Here is a 16,878-nt window from a genome sequence, read left to right on the forward strand (position 1 = left end):
AAACAGTTAGCTCTTTTAAGCAAAATCAATGGCAAAACACTCAAAAAGAAAGTCTTTTTGAAGTCCAGGCATGTATTGAGCTTTTCTACTGATTTGTACTGTAAAATACACAGCATGTTCCTGGTGGAAAACGCTAATAGAATGGACATGTGACTTCTTTTAACCGCTTGGCATTTTTAGAAACCTGAAGTGGTCAAAAAACATTCAAAAACCTCAACATAGACAGAGCAAGTCAGTTTTACATAGAATTGCTTATGTTCATTCTTTTGAGCAATGTTTGATAGTGTTTTCAAATGATTCCAATGGCGGAAGCTGCCTGAAAAAAGACATCATGTGCGCATAGCCACCTAGTTGAAACTGAGTGGAAACTCTACAAATGCTCCTGCAAATCTCATAGCTCCTCAAAAATTTAGAGTTTCTGCCCAGATTCTGCTCTGAAAACTCAGCTAAAAACCTCTGTGTGCACATAGTCTTGTAGAGTTTCTGCCCTGAAAATGCAGGTAAAATATAACTTAGTGTGAACACACACTCATAGCTATTTTGAGTGATTTATTCCACTTCAGGGTTTGAAAAATGCTAGGTGAAAATAATAGGGGATATTGCATCTTTGAAGCAGATCCTGATGGAATTTGCTCTAAAGTAGACACTGTAAATCAAAAGGCTGCAAAGAAAAAGCTTTAGAAAAAAACTCTTCAAAAACACTTCAAGAACTCTCAAAAACTGCTTTAGGAGCCACTTTATAAAGCTAAACCTCCTTTAAAAGCTCCCCAATAAAAGGGTGTTTTTGCTTTAAAAAGTCTTCTTTTTTGAATGCCTCAATAAAACTCCATCTGCATATATCCTAATACTGACACAAAAAAAATTCAGACCTCATTCTTAAATTTGGCATAATTGAAAATGTAAATGAAAATCATGGCCAGAGATCTAATTCTATGTGGAGACAAAGACTTTAGAGCAGATTTGCTTTAAAATTTGCTTTCGTAAAAAGTTTCCACTTGAAAAACTCATCTTTTTTGAATGGCTCCATAAAACTCCATTTGCAGATAGATTAATACTGACCTGAAAAAAGTTAATGAAATCATTCTTAAATTTGGTACAATTGAAAATATAAATAAATCATCGTGCTTCTGTTTATATTTTTTACCATGCCTTACCTTACAATCATTGCTTGTATGGGTTGTAAGTTTTCATATGCATTTCAAGTTGATATTTTTCCCATGTCAATGTCAAATTGGTACCTAAAGAAAAATCTTTGTACAGTTTCTTTGCATTTCTCCCATGTAGCATAGTAAACGATACTTAGGAGTTACTGAGCATATGCATACCTCTAACAGGCTAATCCCTACATTGCTTAAGAAATTGCTCCTTTTCAATGGCTTCATAGCTCAGAGGTTAGAGCACTGGTCTCGTAAACCAGGGGTCGTGAGTTCGACTCTCACTGAAGCCTTAAAAACTCTTTGTCTCTCATATGAAAATTGCTTATCTATTTGGTCAGTGGTACAAAGTTGGTGAGATTCAATATTGACTTTATGTGAAGTTACAACATCCTTTTCAAAAGTTCTGGATAAGACCTTGATCATATATGACATTCGGGTAACGTGTGTCAAATTCCTTTTTTATGCCACCTCTATCAGAGCTTTAGGAGTCTAATGACCCTTCTTCATCAATTCTTGATGTGTCATTTTGTAATATAAAGAATTACATATTTTATTATAGCAAGCAGTAGAATTCTCTTCTTTGCCAATCCATCTGATTTCATTTTTTTGCACATCAGATTGCCAATAAACAGGTAGTCAGTTATAGAACTGAAGCTTTAGAATGTTTGCAAGTCATGCTTTTGCGTTGCAAGAGCAGTTGTTGGTTTGTTGGTGATGGGACATTACGTTAAGAGTGTGATTTCAAACTAGAAATGAAAGGACTTGTGTTGGTAATACACCTGAATGGCTATTGCACTGTTCGAAATAGAGATCAAAAGATGTGTCAAAGCTTCGCTGGCTTTATAGCTCAGTGGTTAGAGCACTGGTCTTGTAAACCAGGGGTCGTGAGTTCAATTCTCACTGGAGCCTTTGTGTTATTTTGAAACTGAACAGTTTAATTCTTGAGCTTATCTATAAAAATACCTGCTTAGTTGAAGGTTTATTATAATGAGAAAAAAATGTTCAGGCATAATAATTACATTACTTGGAGAGTTTTCATCCATTTCAGGTTTTCAAAAAAACGTGGTAGCAAGTAAAAAAAATACTAGTTGCTTCTGTGAAGTGGATCCTGAGGAAAACTACTCCAAACTAGGCACATTCAAATCAAAAATCTGCAAAAAAGGCTTTAAGAATGAAAATCTCATTGCAAACTCTGCAAAAAATCCCCAGGAAACACATCATGAACATAAAAACTCTTCCCAAAAATACCTAATAAAGTGGTGTTTTCCTAAGTGGGTTCTGCTTGCAAAACTCATTGTTTTTAAATGCCTTAATAAAATTCCATCTGCAAATAACCTAAAGATTCGCACTGAGGTTTTTTCAGGAAATTTTGACCAAAACTTTTCCAAACACCACTAGGAGTTCAAAAAACACAAGTTTTGTTTGAAGTGTTGGACTGTGCACACACTCAGTTTTTTAATGAATTTTTGGAACAGGAACTGGTATGTGCATATGACGGCTTTTAAACTGAGGAGAAGTTGATGAGTTTTTCAAGCAGAGGACTTTTCAAGAAATTTAGGACATTTCTTCCCCTGAATCGTCTTTTGTATCATTTTTTTGGTTGTTTCCTGGACAATTTTGAGACGGCTTTTTTCGGAAGGTTTTCCCATGGTTTCGGTGAAGTCTTTTTTTCTGGTTGCATTTTTCACTCCATTGAAAAAAGAAGAAACAGCTCTTTTAAGCAAAATCAATGGAAAAAAAAGAAAAAAAAAAGTCTTTTTGAAGTCCAGGCATGTATTGAGCTTTTCCACTGATTTGTACTGTAAAATACACAGCATGTTCCTGGTGGAAAACGCTAATAGAATGGACATGTGACTTCTTTTAACCGCTTGGCATTTTTAGAAACCTGAAGTGGTCAAAAGACATTCAAAAACCTCAACATAGACAGAGCAAGTCAGTTTTACATAGAATTGCTTATTTTCATTCTTTTGAGCAATGTTTGATAGTGTTTTCAAATGATTCCAATGGCGGAAGCTGCCTGAAAAAAGACGTCATGTGCGCATAGCCACCTAGTTGAAACTGAGTGGAAACTCTACAAATGCTCCTGCAAATCTCATAGCTCCTCAAAAATTTGGAGTTTCTGCCCAGATTCTGCTCTGAAAACTCAGCTAAAAACCTCTGTGTGCACATAGTCTTGTAGAGTTTCTGCCCTGAAAATGCAGGAAAAATATAACTTAGTGTGAACACACACTCATAGCTATTTTGAGTGATTTATTCCACTTCAGGGTTTGAAAAATGCCAGGTGAAAATAAAAGGGGATATTGCATCTTTGAAGCAGATCCTGATGGAATTTGCTCTAAAGTAGACACTGTAAATCAAAAGGCTGCAAAGAAAAAGCTTTAGAAAAAAACTCTTCAAAAACACTTCAAGAACTCTCAAAAAGTGCTTTAGGAACCACTTTATAAAGCTAAACCTCCTTTAAAAGCTCCCCAAAGAAAGGGTGTCTTTGCTTTAAAAAGTCTTCTTTTTTGAATGCCTCAATAAAACTCCATCTGCATATATCCTAATACTGACACACAAAAAATTTAGACATCATTCTTAAATTTGGCATAATTGAAAATGTAAATGCAAATCATGGCCAGAGATCTAATGCTATGTGGAGACAAAGACTTTAGAGCAGATTTGCTTTCGTAAAAAGTTTCCACTTGAAAAACGCATCTTTTTTTGAATGGCTCCATAAAACTCCATTTGCACATAGATTAATACTGACCTGAAAAAAGTTTATGAAATCATTCTTAAATTTGGTACAATTGAAAATATAAATAAATCATCGTGCTTCTCTTTACATTTTTTACCACGCCTTACCTTACAATCATTGCTTGTATGGGTTGTAAGTTTTCATATGCATTTCAAGTTGATATTTTTCCCATGTCAATGTCAAATTGGTACCTAAAGAAAAATCTTTGTACAGTTTCTTTGCATTTCTCCCATGTAGCATAGTAAACGATACTTAGGAGTTACTGAGCATATGCATACCTCTCTCAGGCTAATCCCTACATTGCTTAAGAAATTGTTGTTTTTCAATGGCTTCATAGCTCATAGGTTAGAGCACTGGTCTCGTAAACCAGGGGTCGTGAGTTTGACTCTCACTGAAGCCTTAAAAACTCTTTGTCTCTCATATGAAAATTGCTTATCTGTTTGGTCAGTGGTACAAAGTTGGTGCGATTCAATATTGACTTTATGTGAAGTTACGACATCCTTTTCAAAAGTTCTGGATAAGTCCTTGATCATATATGACATTCGGGTAACATGTGTGTCAAATTCCTTTCTTATGCCACCTCTATCAGAGCTTTAGGAGTCTAATGACCCTTCTTCATCAATTCTTGAAGTGTGATTTTGTAATATAAAAAATTACATATTTTATTATAGCAAGCAGTAGAATTCTCTTCTTTGCCAATCCATCTGATTTCATTTTTTTGCACATCAGATTGCCAATAAACAGGTAGTCAGTTATAGAACTGAAGCTTTAGAATGTTTGCAAGTCATGCTTTTGCGTTGCAAGAGCAGTTGTTGGTTTGTTGGTGATGGGACATTACGTTAAGAGTGTGATTTCAAACTAGAAATGAAAGGACTTGTGTTGGTAATGCAACTGAATTGCTATTGCACTGTTTGAAATAGAGATCAAAAGATGTGTCAAAGTTTCGCTGGCTTCATAGCTCAGTGGTTAGAGCACTGGTCTTGTAAACCAGGGGTCGTGAGTTCAATTCTCACTGGAGCCTTTGTGTTATTTTGAAACTGAATAGTTTAATTCTTGAGCTTATCTTTAAAAATACCTGCTTAGTTGAAGGTTTATTATACTGAGAAAAAAATGTTCAGACATAATAATTACATTACTTGGAGAGTTTTCATCCATTTCAGGCTTGCAAAAAAACGTGGTAGCAAGTAAAAAAAATACTTGTTGCTTCTGTGAAGCGGATCCTGAGGAAAACTACTCCAAACTAGGCACATTCAAATCAAAAATCTGCAAAAAAGGCTTTAAGAATGAAAATCTCATTGCAAACTCTGCAAAAAATCCCCAGGAAACACATCATGAACATAGAAACTCTTCCCAAAAGTACCTAATAAAGTGGTGTTTTCCTAAGTGGGTTCTGCTTGCAAAACTCATTGTTTTTAAATGCCTTAATAAAATTCCATCTGCAAATAACCTAAAGATTCACACTGAGTTTTTTTCAGGAAATTTTGATCAAAACTTTTCCAAACACCACTAGGAGTTCAAAAAACACAAGTTTTCTTTGCAGTGTTGGACTGCGCACACACTCAGTTTTTTAATGAATTTTTGGAACAGGAACTGGTATGTGCATATGACGGCTTTTAAACTCAGGAGAACTTGATGAGTTTTTCATGCAGAAGACTTTTCAAGAAATTTAGGACATTTCTTCCCCTGAATAGTCTTTTATATCATTTTTTGGGTTGTTTAATGGACAATTTTGAGATGGCTTTTTTCGGAAGGTTTTCCCATGGTTTCGGTGAAGTCTTTTTTTCTGGTCGCATTTTTCACTCCATTGAAAAAATAAGAAACAGTTAGCTCTTTTAAGCAAAATCAATGGCAAAACACTAAAAAAAAAGTCTTTTTGAAGTCCAGGCATGTATTGAGCTTTTCCACTGATTTGTACTGTAAAATACACAGCATGTTCCTGGTGGAAAACACTAATAGAATGGACATGTGACTTCTTTTAACCGCTTGGCGTTTTTAGAAACCTGAAGTGGTCAAAAGACATTCAAAAACCTCAACATAGACAGAGCAAGTCAGTTTTACATAGAATTGCTCATGTTCATTCTTTTGAGCAATGTTTGATAGTGTTTTCAAATGATTCCAATGGCGGAAGCTGCCTGAAAAAAGACGTCATGTGCGCATAGCCACCTAGTTGAAACTGAGTGGAAACTCTACAAATGCACCTGCAAATCTCATAGCTCCTCAAAAATTTGGAGTTTCTGCCCAGATTCTGCTCTGAAAACTCAGCTAAAAACCTCTGTGTGCACATAGTCTTGTAGAGTTTCTGCCCTGAAAATGCAGGAAAAATATAACTTAGTGTGAACACACACTCATAGCTATTTTGAGTGATTTATTCCACTTCAGGGTTTGAAAAATGCCAGGTGAAAATAATAGGGGATATTGCATCTTTGAAGCAGATCCTGATGGAATTTGCTCTAAAGTAGACACTGTAAATCAAAAGGCTGCAAAGAAAAAGCTTTAGAAAAAAACTCTTCAAAAACACTTCAAGAACTCTCAAAAAGTGCTTTAGGAACCACTTTATAAAGCTAAACCTCCTTTAAAAGCTCCCCAATGAAAGGGTGTTTTTGCTTTAAAAAGTCTTCTTTTTTGAATGCCTCAATAAAACTCCATCTGCATATATCCTAATACTGACACAAAAAAAATTCAGACATCATTCTTAAATTTGGCATAATTGAAAATGTAAATGAAAATCATGGCAAGAGATCTAATGCTATGTGGAGACAAAGACTTTAGAGCAGATTTGCTTTAAAATTTGCTTTCGTAAAAAGTTTCCACTTGAAAAACTCATCTTTTTTGAATGGCTTCATAAAACTCCATTTGCACATAGATTAATACTGACCTGAAAAAAGTTTATGAAATCATTCTTAAATTTGGTACAATTGAAAATATAAATAAATCATCGTGCTTCTCTTTACATTTTTTACCACGCCTTAACTTACAATCATTGCTTGTATGGGTTGTAAGTTTTCATATGCATTTCAAGTTGATATTTTTCGCATGTCAATGTCAAATTGGTACCTAATGAAAAATCTTTGTACAGTTTCTTTGCATTTCTCCCATGTAGCATAGTAAACGATCCTTAGGAGTTACTGAGCATATGCATACCTCTAACAGGCTAATCCCTACATTGCTTAAGAAATTGCTGCTTCTCAATGGCTTCATAGCTCAGAGGTTAGAGCACTGGTCTCGTAAACCAGGGGTCGTGAGTTTGACTCTCACTGAAGCCTTAAAAACTCTTTGTCTCTCATATGAAAATTGCTTATCTGTTTGGTCAGTGGTACAAAGTTGGTGCGATTCAATATTGACTTTATGTGAAGTTACGACATCCTTTTCAAAAGTTCTGGATAAGTCCTTGATCATATATGACATTCGGGTAACGTGTGTCAAATTCCTTTCTTATGCCACCTCTATCAGAGCTTTAGGAGTCTAATGACCCTTCTTCATCAATTCTTGAAGTGTGATTTTGTAATATAAAAAATTACATATTTTATTATAGCAAGCAGTAGAATTCTCTTCTTTGCCAATCCATCTGATTTCATTTTTTTGCACATCAGATTGCCAATAAACAGGTAGTCAGTTATAGAACTGAAGCTTTAGAATGTTTGCAAGTCATGCTTTTGCGTTGCAAGAGCAGTTGTTGGTTTGTTGGTGATGGGACATTACGTTAAGAGTGTGATTTCAAACTAGAAATGAAAGGACTTGTGTTGGTAATGCACCTGAATGGCTATTGCACTGTTCGAAATAGAGATCAAAAGATGTGTCACAGTTTCGCTGGCTTCATAGCTCAGTGGTTAGAGCACTGGTCTTGTAAACCAGGGGTCGTGAGTTCAAGTCTCACTGGAGCCTTTGTGTTATTTTGAAACTGAACAGTTTAATTCTTGAGCTTATCTATAAAAATACCTGCTTAGTTGAAGGTTTATTATAATGAGAAAAAAATGTTCAGGCATAATAATTACATTACTTGGAGAGTTTTCATCCATTTCAGGTTTTCAAAAAAACGTGGTAGCAAGTAAAAAAAATACTAGTTGCTTCTGTGAAGCGGATCCTGAGGAAAACTACTCCAAACTAGGCACATTCAAATCAAAAATCTGCAAAAAAGGCTTTAAGAATGAAAATCTCATTGCAAACTCTGCAAAAAATCCCCAGGAAACACATCATGAACATAAAAACGCTTCCCAAAAGTACCTAATAAAGTGGTGTTTTCCTAAGTGGGTTCTGCTTGCAAAACTCATTGTTTTTAAATGCCTTAATAAAATTCCATCTGCAAATAACCTAAAGATTCGCACTGAGGTTTTTTCAGGAAATTTTGACCAAAACTTTTCCAAACACCACTAGGAGTTCAAAAAACACAAGTTTTGTTTGAAGTGTTGGACTGTGCACACACTCAGTTTTTTAATGAATTTTTGGAACAGGAACTGGTATGTGCATATGACGGCTTTTAAACTGAGGAGAAGTTGATGAGTTTTTCAAGCAGAGGACTTTTCAAGAAATTTAGGACATTTCTTCCCCTGAATCGTCTTTTGTATCATTTTTTTGGTTGTTTCCTGGACAATTTTGAGACGGCTTTTTTCGGAAGGTTTTCCCATGGTTTCGGTGAAGTCTTTTTTTCTGGTTGCATTTTTCACTCCATTGAAAAAAGAAGAAACAGTTAGCTCTTTTAAGCAAAATCAATGGAAAAAAAATTAAAAAAAAAGTCTTTTTGAAGTCCAGGCATGTATTGAGCTTTTCCACTGATTTGTACTGTAAAATACACAGCATGTTCCTGGTGGAAAACGCTAATAGAATGGACATGTGACTTCTTTTAACCGCTTGGCATTTTTAGAAACCTGAAGTGGTCAAAAGACATTCAAAAACCTCAACATAGACAGAGCAAGTCAGTTTTACATAGAATTGCTTATTTTCATTCTTTTGAGCAATGTTTGATAGTGTTTTCAAATGATTCCAATGGCGGAAGCTGCCTGAAAAAAGACGTCATGTGCGCATAGCCACCTAGTTGAAACTGAGTGGAAACTCTACAAATGCTCCTGCAAATCTCATAGCTCCTCAAAAATTTGGAGTTTCTGCCCAGATTCTGCTCTGAAAACTCAGCTAAAAACCTCTGTGTGCACATAGTCTTGTAGAGTTTCTGCCCTGAAAATGCAGGAAAAATATAACTTAGTGTGAACACACACTCATAGCTATTTTGAGTGATTTATTCCACTTCAGGGTTTGAAAAATGCCAGGTGAAAATAAAAGGGGATATTGCATCTTTGAAGCAGATCCTGATGGAATTTGCTCTAAAGTAGACACTGTAAATCAAAAGGCTGCAAAGAAAAAGCTTTAGAAAAAAACTCTTCAAAAACACTTCAAGAACTCTCAAAAAGTGCTTTAGGAACCACTTTATAAAGCTAAACCTCCTTTAAAAGCTCCCCAAAGAAAGGGTGTTTTTGCTTTAAAAAGTCTTCTTTTTTGAATGCCTCAATAAAACTCCATCTGCATATATCCTAATACTGACACACAAAAAATTCAGACATCATTCTTAAATTTGGCATAATTGAAAATGTAAATGCAAATCATGGCCAGAGATCTAATGCTATGTGGAGACAAAGACTTTAGAGCAGATTTGCTTTCGTAAAAAGTTTCCACTTGAAAAACTCATCTTTTTTGAATGGCTCCATAAAACTCCATTTGCACATAGATTAATACTGACCTGAAAAAAGTTTATGAAATCATTCTTAAATTTGGTACAATTGAAAATATAAATAAATCATCGTGCTTCTCTTTACATTTTTTACCACGCCTTACCTTACAATCATTGCTTGTATGGGTTGTAAGTTTTCATATGCATTTCAAGTTGATATTTTTCCCATGTCAATGTCAAATTGGTACCTAAAGAAAAATCTTTGTACAGTTTCTTTGCATTTCTCCCATGTAGCATAGTAAACGATACTTAGGAGTTACTGAGCATATGCATACCTCTCTCAGGCTAATCCCTACATTGCTTAAGAAATTGCTGTTTTTCAATAGCTTCATAGCTCATAGGTTAGAGCACTGGTCTCGTAAACCAGGGGTCGTGAGTTTGACTCTCACTGAAGCCTTAAAAACTCTTTGTCTCTCATATGAAAATTGCTTATCTGTTTGGTCAGTGGTACAAAGTTGGTGCGATTCAATATTGACTTTATGTGAAGTTAGAACATCCTTTTCAAAAGTTCTGGATAAGTCCTTGATCATATATGACATTTGGGTAACATGTGTGTCAAATTCCTTTCTTATGCCACCTCTATCAGAGCTTTAGGAGTCTAATGACCCTTCTTCATCAATTCTTGAAGTGTGATTTTGTAATATAAAAAATTACATATTTTATTATAGCAAGCAGTAGAATTCTCTTCTTTGCCAATCCATCTGATTTCATTTTTTTGCACATCAGATTGCCAATAAACAGGTAGTCAGTTATAGAACTGAAGCTTTAGAATGTTTGCAAGTCATGCTTTTGCGTTGCAAGAGCAGTTGTTGGTTTGTTGGTGATGGGACATTACGTTAAGAGTGTGATTTCAAACTAGAAATGAAAGGACTTGTGTTGGTAATGCACCTGAATGGCTATTGCACTGTTCGAAATAGAGATCAAAAGATGTGTCACAGTTTCGCTGGCTTCATAGCTCAGTGGTTAGAGCACTGGTCTTGTAAACCAGGGGTCGTGAGTTCAAGTCTCACTGGAGCCTTTGTGTTATTTTGAAACTGAACAGTTTAATTCTTGAGCTTATCTATAAAAATACCTGCTTAGTTGAAGGTTTATTATAATGAGAAAAAAATGTTCAGGCATAATAATTACATTACTTGGAGAGTTTTCATCCATTTCAGGTTTTCAAAAAAACGTGGTAGCAAGTAAAAAAAATACTAGTTGCTTCTGTGAAGCGGATCCTGAGGAAAACTACTCCAAACTAGGCACATTCAAATCAAAAATCTGCAAAAAAGGCTTTAAGAATGAAAATCTCATTGCAAACTCTGCAAAAAATCCCCAGGAAACACATCATGAACATAAAAACGCTTCCCAAAAGTACCTAATAAAGTGGTGTTTTCCTAAGTGGGTTCTGCTTGCAAAACTCATTGTTTTTAAATGCCTTAATAAAATTCCATCTGCAAATAACCTAAAGATTCGCACTGAGGTTTTTTCAGGAAATTTTGACCAAAACTTTTCCAAACACCACTAGGAGTTCAAAAAACACAAGTTTTGTTTGAAGTGTTGGACTGTGCACACACTCAGTTTTTTAATGAATTTTTGGAACAGGAACTGGTATGTGCATATGACGGCTTTTAAACTGAGGAGAAGTTGATGAGTTTTTCAAGCAGAGGACTTTTCAAGAAATTTAGGACATTTCTTCCCCTGAATCGTCTTTTGTATAATTTTTTTGGTTGTTTCCTGGACAATTTTGAGACGGCTTTTTTCGGAAGGTTTTCCCATGGTTTCGGTGAAGTCTTTTTTTCTGGTTGCATTTTTCACTCCATTGAAAAAAGAAGAAACAGTTAGCTCTTTTAAGCAAAATCAATGGAAAAAAAATTAAAAAAAAAGTCTTTTTGAAGTCCAGGCATGTATTGAGCTTTTCCACTGATTTGTACTGTAAAATACACAGCATGTTCCTGGTGGAAAACGCTAATAGAATGGACATGTGACTTCTTTTAACCGCTTGGCATTTTTAGAAACCTGAAGTGGTCAAAAGACATTCAAAAACCTCAACATAGACAGAGCAAGTCAGTTTTACATAGAATTGCTTATTTTCATTCTTTTGAGCAATGTTTGATAGTGTTTTCAAATGATTCCAATGGCGGAAGCTGCCTGAAAAAAGACGTCATGTGCGCATAGCCACCTAGTTGAAACTGAGTGGAAACTCTACAAATGCTCCTGCAAATCTCATAGCTCCTCAAAAATTTGGAGTTTCTGCCCAGATTCTGCTCTGAAAACTCAGCTAAAAACCTCTGTGTGCACATAGTCTTGTAGAGTTTCTGCCCTGAAAATGCAGGAAAAATATAACTTAGTGTGAACACACACTCATAGCTATTTTGAGTGATTTATTCCACTTCAGGGTTTGAAAAATGCCAGGTGAAAATAAAAGGGGATATTGCATCTTTGAAGCAGATCCTGATGGAATTTGCTCTAAAGTAGACACTGTAAATCAAAAGGCTGCAAAGAAAAAGCTTTAGAAAAAAACTCTTCAAAAACACTTCAAGAACTCTCAAAAAGTGCTTTAGGAACCACTTTATAAAGCTAAACCTCCTTTAAAAGCTCCCCAAAGAAAGGGTGTTTTTGCTTTAAAAAGTCTTCTTTTTTGAATGCCTCAATAAAACTCCATCTGCATATATCCTAATACTGACACACAAAAAATTCAGACATCATTCTTAAATTTGGCATAATTGAAAATGTAAATGCAAATCATGGCCAGAGATCTAATGCTATGTGGAGACAAAGACTTTAGAGCAGATTTGCTTTCGTAAAAAGTTTCCACTTGAAAAACTCATCTTTTTTGAATGGCTCCATAAAACTCCATTTGCACATAGATTAATACTGACCTGAAAAAAGTTTATGAAATCATTCTTAAATTTGGTACAATTGAAAATATAAATAAATCATCGTGCTTCTCTTTACATTTTTTACCACGCCTTACCTTACAATCATTGCTTGTATGGGTTGTAAGTTTTCATATGCATTTCAAGTTGATATTTTTCGCATGTCAATGTCAAATTGGTACCTAATGAAAAATCTTTGTACAGTTTCTTTGCATTTCTCCCATGTAGCATAGTAAACGATCCTTAGGAGTTACTGAGCATATGCATACCTCTAACAGGCTAATCCCTACATTGCTTAAGAAATTGCTGCTTCTCAACGGCTTCATAGCTCAGAGGTTAGAGCACTGGTCTCGTAAACCAGGGGTCGTGAGTTTGACTCTCACTGAAGCCTTAAAAACTCTTTGTCTCTCATATGAAAATTGCTTATCTGTTTGGTCAGTGGTACAAAGTTGGTGCGATTCAATATTGACTTTATGTGAAGTTAGAACATCCTTTTCAAAAGTTCTGGATAAGTCCTTGATCATATATGACATTTGGGTAACATGTGTGTCAAATTCCTTTCTTATGCCACCTCTATCAGAGCTTTAGGAGTCTAATGACCCTTCTTCATCAATTCTTGAAGTGTGATTTTGTAATATAAAAAATTACATATTTTATTATAGCAAGCAGTAGAATTCTCTTCTTTGCCAATCCATCTGATTTCATTTTTTTGCACATCAGATTGCCAATAAACAGGTAGTCAGTTATAGAACTGAAGCTTTAGAATGTTTGCAAGTCATGCTTTTGCGTTGCAAGAGCAGTTGTTGGTTTGTTGGTGATGGGACATTACGTTAAGAGTGTGATTTCAAACTAGAAATGAAAGGACTTGTGTTGGTAATGCAACTGAATGGCTATTGCACTGTTTGAAATAGAGATCAAAAGATGTGTCACAGTTTCGCTGGCTTCATAGCTCAGTGGTTAGAGCACTGGTCTTGTAAACCAGGGGTCGTGAGTTCAATTCTCTCTGGAGCCTTTGTGTTATTTTGAAACTGAATAGTTTAATTCTTGAGCTTATCTTTAAAAATACCTGCTTAGTTGAAGGTTTATTATACTGAGAAAAAAATGTTCAGACATAATAATTACATTACTTGGAGAGTTTTCATCCATTTCAGGCTTGCAAAAAAACGTGGTAGCAAGTAAAAAAAATACTTGTTGCTTCTGTGAAGCGGATCCTGAGGAAAACTACTCCAAACTAGGCACATTCAAATCAAAAATCTGCAAAAAAGGCTTTAAGAATGAAAATCTCATTGCAAACTCTGCAAAAAATCCCCAGGAAACACATCATGAACATAGAAACTCTTCCCAAAAGTACCTAATAAAGTGGTGTTTTCCTAAGTGGGTTCTGCTTGCAAAACTCATTGTTTTTAAATGCCTTGATAAAATTCCATCTGCAAATAACCTAAAGATTCACACTGAGGTTTTTTCAGGAAATTTTGATCAAAACTTTTCCAAACACCACTAGGAGTTCAAAAAACACAAGTTTTCTTTGCAGTGTTGCACTGCGCACACACTCAGTTTTTTAATGAATTTTTGGAACAGGAACTGGTATGTGCATATGACGGCTTTTAAACTCAGGAGAACTTGATGAGTTTTTCATGCAGAAGACTTTTCAAGAAATTTAGGACATTTCTTCCCCTGAATAGTCTTTTATATCATTTTTTGGGTTGTTTAATGGACAATTTTGAGATGGCTTTTTTCGGAAGGTTTTCCCATGGTTTCGGTGAAGTCTTTTTTTCTGGTCGCATTTTTCACTCCATTGAAAAAATAAGAAACAGTTAGCTCTTTTAAGCAAAATCAATGGCAAAACACTCAAAAAAAAGTCTTTTTGAAGTCCAGGCATGTATTGAGCTTTTCCACTGATTTGTACTGTAAAATACACAGCATGTTCCTGGTGGAAAACACTAATAGAATGGACATGTGACTTCTTTTAACCGCTTGGCGTTTTTAGAAACCTGAAGTGGTCAAAAGACATTCAAAAACCTCAACATAGACAGAGCAAGTCAGTTTTACATAGAATTGCTCATGTTCATTCTTTTGAGCAATGTTTGATAGTGTTTTCAAATGATTCCAATGGCGGAAGCTGCCTGAAAAAAGACGTCATGTGCGCATAGCCACCTAGTTGAAACTGAGTGGAAACTCTACAAATGCACCTGCAAATCTCATAGCTCCTCAAAAATTTGGAGTTTCTGCCCAGATTCTGCTCTGAAAACTCAGCTAAAAACCTCTGTGTGCACATAGTCTTGTAGAGTTTCTGCCCTGAAAATGCAGGAAAAATATAACTTAGTGTGAACACACACTCATAGCTATTTTGAGTGATTTATTCCACTTCAGGGTTTGAAAAATGCCAGGTGAAAATAATAGGGGATATTGCATCTTTGAAGCAGATCCTGATGGAATTTGCTCTAAAGTAGACACTGTAAATCAAAAGGCTGCAAAGAAAAAGCTTTAGAAAAAAACTCTTCAAAAACACTTCAAGAACTCTCAAAAAGTGCTTTAGGAACCACTTTATAAAGCTAAACCTCCTTTAAAAGCTCCCCAATGAAAGGGTGTTTTTGCTTTAAAAAGTCTTCTTTTTTGAATGCCTCAATAAAACTCCATCTGCATATATCCTAATACTGACACAAAAAAAATTCAGACATCATTCTTAAATTTGGCATAATTGAAAATGTAAATGAAAATCATGGCAAGAGATCTAATGCTATGTGGAGACAAAGACTTTAGAGCAGATTTGCTTTAAAATTTGCTTTCGTAAAAAGTTTCCACTTGAAAAACTCATCTTTTTTGAATGGCTTCATAAAACTCCATTTGCACATAGATTAATACTGACCTGAAAAAAGTTTATGAAATCATTCTTAAATTTGGTACAATTGAAAATATAAATAAATCATCGTGCTTCTCTTTACATTTTTTACCACGCCTTACCTTACAATCATTGCTTGTATGGGTTGTAAGTTTTCATATGCATTTCAAGTTGATATTTTTCGCATGTCAATGTCAAATTGGTACCTAATGAAAAATCTTTGTACAGTTTCTTTGCATTTCTCCCATGTAGCATAGTAAACGATCCTTAGGAGTTACTGAGCATATGCATACCTCTAACAGGCTAATCCCTACATTGCTTAAGAAATTGCTGCTTCTCAACGGCTTCATAGCTCAGAGGTTAGAGCACTGGTCTCGTAAACCAGGGGTCGTGAGTTTGACTCTCACTGAAGCCTTAAAAACTCTTTGTCTCTCATATGAAAATTGCTTATCTGTTTGGTCAGTGGTACAAAGTTGGTGCGATTCAATATTGACTTTATGTGAAGTTACGACATCCTTTTCAAAAGTTCTGGATAAGTCCTTGATCATATATGACATTCGGGTAACATGTGTGTCAAATTCCTTTCTTATGCCACCTCTATCAGAGCTTTAGGAGTCTAATGACCCTTCTTCATCAATTCTTGAAGTGTGATTTTGTAATATAAAAAATTACATATTTTATTATAGCAAGCAGTAGAATTCTCTTCTTTGCCAATCCATCTGATTTCATTTTTTTGCACATCAGATTGCCAATAAACAGGTAGTCAGTTATAGAACTGAAGCTTTAGAATGTTTGCAAGTCATGCTTTTGCGTTGCAAGAGCAGTTGTTGGTTTGTTGGTGATGGGACATTACGTTAAGAGTGTGATTTCAAACTAGAAATGAAAGGACTTGTGTTGGTAATGCACCTGAATGGCTATTGCACTGTTCGAAATAGAGATCAAAAGATGTGTCACAGTTTCGCTGGCTTCATAGCTCAGTGGTTAGAGCACTGGTCTTGTAAACCAGGGGTCGTGAGTTCAATTCTCACTGGAGCCTTTGTGTTATTTTGAAACTGAATAGTTTAGTTCTTGAGCTTATCTTTAACCCCTTAGTGACAGAGCCAATTTGGTACTTAATGACCGAGCCAATTTTTACAATTCTGACCAGTGTCACTTTATGAGGTTATAACTCTGGAACGCTTTATCGGATCCCGCTGATTCTGAGATTGTTTTTTCGTGACATGTTGTTCTTCAAGGTAGTGGTAACATTTCTTCAATATTACTTGCGATTATTTATGAAAAAAATGGAAATATGGCGAAAATTTTTAAAATTTTGCAATTTTCAAACTTTGTATTTTTATGCCCTTAAATCAGAGAGATATGTCACAAAAAATAGTTAATAAATAACATTTCTCACATGTCTACTTTACATCAGCACAATTTTGGAAACAATTTTTTTTTTTGTTAGGGAGTTATAAGGGTTAAAATTTGACCAGCAATTTCTCATTTTTACAACACCATGTTTTTTTTAGGGACCACATCACCTTTGAAGTGATTTTGAGGGGTCTATATGATAGAAAATAACCAAGTGT

The 16,878-nt window shown here is 35.2% G+C and overlaps 12 non-coding genes across 12 annotated transcripts; all 12 read left to right on the top strand.

Moving 5' to 3' along the window:
• Positions 1 to 1,374: 1,374 nt before the first annotated feature.
• Positions 1,375 to 1,447, top strand: TRNAT-CGU (transfer RNA threonine (anticodon CGU)). The gene has a single exon. It is a non-coding gene; the product is annotated as a tRNA-Thr (tRNA).
• A 546-nt stretch (positions 1,448 to 1,993) lies between these two features.
• On the top strand, positions 1,994 to 2,066 carry TRNAT-UGU (transfer RNA threonine (anticodon UGU)). Its single transcript has one exon. It is a non-coding gene; the product is annotated as a tRNA-Thr (tRNA).
• A 2,155-nt stretch (positions 2,067 to 4,221) lies between these two features.
• TRNAT-CGU (transfer RNA threonine (anticodon CGU)) lies at positions 4,222 to 4,294 on the top strand. The gene has a single exon. It is a non-coding gene; the product is annotated as a tRNA-Thr (tRNA).
• Positions 4,295 to 4,842: 548 nt separating this feature from the next.
• Positions 4,843 to 4,915, top strand: TRNAT-UGU (transfer RNA threonine (anticodon UGU)). The gene has a single exon. It is a non-coding gene; the product is annotated as a tRNA-Thr (tRNA).
• Positions 4,916 to 7,084: 2,169 nt separating this feature from the next.
• TRNAT-CGU (transfer RNA threonine (anticodon CGU)) lies at positions 7,085 to 7,157 on the top strand. The gene has a single exon. It is a non-coding gene; the product is annotated as a tRNA-Thr (tRNA).
• Positions 7,158 to 7,703: 546 nt separating this feature from the next.
• On the top strand, positions 7,704 to 7,776 carry TRNAT-UGU (transfer RNA threonine (anticodon UGU)). The gene has a single exon. It is a non-coding gene; the product is annotated as a tRNA-Thr (tRNA).
• A 2,158-nt stretch (positions 7,777 to 9,934) lies between these two features.
• On the top strand, positions 9,935 to 10,007 carry TRNAT-CGU (transfer RNA threonine (anticodon CGU)). Its single transcript has one exon. It is a non-coding gene; the product is annotated as a tRNA-Thr (tRNA).
• A 548-nt stretch (positions 10,008 to 10,555) lies between these two features.
• Positions 10,556 to 10,628, top strand: TRNAT-UGU (transfer RNA threonine (anticodon UGU)). The gene has a single exon. It is a non-coding gene; the product is annotated as a tRNA-Thr (tRNA).
• A 2,158-nt stretch (positions 10,629 to 12,786) lies between these two features.
• Positions 12,787 to 12,859, top strand: TRNAT-CGU (transfer RNA threonine (anticodon CGU)). Its single transcript has one exon. It is a non-coding gene; the product is annotated as a tRNA-Thr (tRNA).
• A 548-nt stretch (positions 12,860 to 13,407) lies between these two features.
• TRNAT-UGU (transfer RNA threonine (anticodon UGU)) lies at positions 13,408 to 13,480 on the top strand. Its single transcript has one exon. It is a non-coding gene; the product is annotated as a tRNA-Thr (tRNA).
• A 2,169-nt stretch (positions 13,481 to 15,649) lies between these two features.
• TRNAT-CGU (transfer RNA threonine (anticodon CGU)) lies at positions 15,650 to 15,722 on the top strand. The gene has a single exon. It is a non-coding gene; the product is annotated as a tRNA-Thr (tRNA).
• Positions 15,723 to 16,270: 548 nt separating this feature from the next.
• On the top strand, positions 16,271 to 16,343 carry TRNAT-UGU (transfer RNA threonine (anticodon UGU)). The gene has a single exon. It is a non-coding gene; the product is annotated as a tRNA-Thr (tRNA).
• The last annotated feature ends 535 nt before the right edge of the window (positions 16,344 to 16,878 follow it).

Source organism: Ranitomeya variabilis, chromosome 1 (genome assembly GCF_051348905.1).
Source record: "Ranitomeya variabilis isolate aRanVar5 chromosome 1, aRanVar5.hap1, whole genome shotgun sequence".
NCBI classification, from domain to species: domain Eukaryota; kingdom Metazoa; phylum Chordata; class Amphibia; order Anura; family Dendrobatidae; genus Ranitomeya; species Ranitomeya variabilis.